Here is a 2,722-nt window from a genome sequence, read left to right as displayed (position 1 = left end):
ACATTGAAGTATTATTTCTTTGCAAGAAGAACAGAGATTTGAGATCATGGTACATGATAGTAACCTGATCAAATTCTCTCCAATATAAATGGAGGTTCTCAATATTGATGAAAAACAACTGTCATCACCACAATGTCTACTGTTAGTCTAATTATGAAATCACAAGGTATAAATGTTGGTATTACTTTATCAGTATTTATTTTAAATACTGATTTAGTTCTTTCAGCATTTATAGTATACTTTTCATAATATAAATCATGTTGATATGATTACATCTAGACCTTATTTAAGGACTACCTCTAGTTGTATGATCATAGATCACCCTCCTTTAGCCACCTCTTATTTATGTAGGACAATCTTTCTGAGCCTTTTTCTGTGAGATGTGTGAAAAGATTGAGAGAAAAACAAAATTTAAGAGAGGCGGGATCCTTCCTAGAAAAAGGAGAGGTAGATGAGAGATATGATTTAGTAATCCTTGTGAGGAAGCTCTGACTATTAAAAGTCATGAGATGTGTGGTGTGAGGAGTAGTGAGACTACTTTAAAAGAATAGAGAGATTAAGTTTTATTTTCTATATGTTTGCAGATGCTCAGAGTACTATAGGAACAGATGCAGAACAACAGTCTGTTGAATTTCAGGAAATCTCTGATGTATCAAAGGTTATTGATCTCCTTGCAAGTCTAAGTACTGGTACTTTCTTGAAGTCCATACATTTTACTATTCCATCATATGAGATAATCCATATTTTTGTTAAAAAATAGTCCATTCATAAAGATTCATCCATTTCGAAACACCACAACATTCTACAGGACTTGAACTCCTGGAAGTTAATTTTGAATCTCCAATTTATTTATCTACAATACTTGAAGATGTGGAGAAAATTGCTGAAGGTGTTGAAGCTTCTGAAGCCACTGGATCAATTTCACATTTTATTCTGCATACTGAAGCTGATGAAAAAGTTCAGAAATTAGTGCAAGATCCAGCTGCTATTGAAGAATATAATGATGGTAAAGAAACTTTTGTATTTAATGCTATATTAGATCTTAAGGCTGATCTTTTCTTTCCTGAAGATATGCCTATGCATGTGAGACAACAGAAAATGAAAAAGTTAGATGCTATGAAAAAACAGGATTATTCTGATAATCTCTGGAATGCTTATTGGAAAGATAATATAATCCTATTTCCAGAACACGTACAATTGTACATCTGGAAACAACAGAACAGAAGATTACAAATCCTGATGTGTTGAATCATCTGAAAGCATCAACTTTAGTTGTCAGATCCTTACATACAGCTCATGAAGCAAAAACTACTCAAATTAATCAGATTAAAGAATCATTGATTGCTTCAAAGCTACTTACTCATCAAGAAATTCAAAAACATATTTCACCAATTGTTACCAGACAAACTGCACTTGAAGCTAGCCAAGCTAGATTGGAAGCTCATCAAGCTCAAATGTGTGATCAACTTACTGAAGTACAGAATTCAATGGAACTGATTCTTTCCCTACTGCTTGGTGATGATGCCAAAAGGGGGAGAAAATTGATAAATCTAAATGCAAGTCGTTGTCATTGATTGGTACTGATAATGAAAATCCTGATGGAGGTAATATGGGGGAACAAAAGGAGAATAAAAGAAGAAGCAAGAGAAATGAAAGAAGAGTTAAAGAATTGATTGTGACTACTAAAATGCAAAAATCTTCACAAGTCACAATTGTTGCTGATGAAGACCAAGGTATTCTGGAGAAAGAAGCTGGTGCTGAAGCAAGCCAATATCTTCAAACTCTGAAAGTTAAAGGAAGAAAGACAACTCTATTCTAAAAGATCTAAAGTTTCAATTATTTGATTCTGAGATACGTAGAAAAATATTTGCAAATGAAAATTCTAGAGTTGATCTTGAACAGCTAAGGAAAACGGAAGAAGTCTTTCAAAATTCTATGAAGACAGTAAATGATGATATTGTTGTTGTTTCTCAAGTACTTTATGAAGATGATCTTTCTAGCAGACCAACCAGAGGTATAGTTATAAGGGAAATCAGTCAGGAAGAAGATGAAAGATCTCTCGAATCACAAGCTATTGGAACTGCTGACATGAACCCAAAGGAAAGGAGAAGATAAAAGAAAAGTTAAAGGATTTCAAAGTCTATATCCAAAGCTGGAGACAGTATCTAATAAATTTAAATCTTATACTCTGATAGATTCAATCTATACAGTAGTTAAAGCTCTTGATACTAAATAAAATTTACTTGAAGAAGAAATCATTCAAGCTAGTCAAAGAAGGAAGATTTCTGGAAGAATTCTAAGCTGAGGAAGTGAAGTTAACCTCTGACATTGCTCAAGTTAAAGAAGCAGTTCAGGATGAAGAGTTAAAGTCTGATATTCACTAAAGCAACATTGAATATGCATACTTGATTCCTGCATTTAGATAGTTTTGACATCATCAATTAGAACTTGTCCATAATTTCATAATGAACAAGTAGGAGGAGATTGTTAGGAGCAATTGATGATATCAAACAGAAATTATCAGAAGCATCTACATATGGTAATTACTAACATCGACGAATGATGGTAATAAGCATAACGGATGATGATTACAAGCATCGACGGATGATGATGATATCGACAAATGTTGATATTCGACGGATAATGATATCAACAAGTGATGATGTCAACGGATGATGAAATCAGTATTTGTCACATCAGTTGATCTTTGAAGAGGAAAAGG

This window comes from Apium graveolens, chromosome 6 (genome assembly GCF_009905375.1).
Source record: "Apium graveolens cultivar Ventura chromosome 6, ASM990537v1, whole genome shotgun sequence".
NCBI classification, from domain to species: domain Eukaryota; kingdom Viridiplantae; phylum Streptophyta; class Magnoliopsida; order Apiales; family Apiaceae; genus Apium; species Apium graveolens.
The sequence above is the reverse complement of the archived record's forward strand: the minus strand, read 5'-3'. Positions refer to the sequence as shown.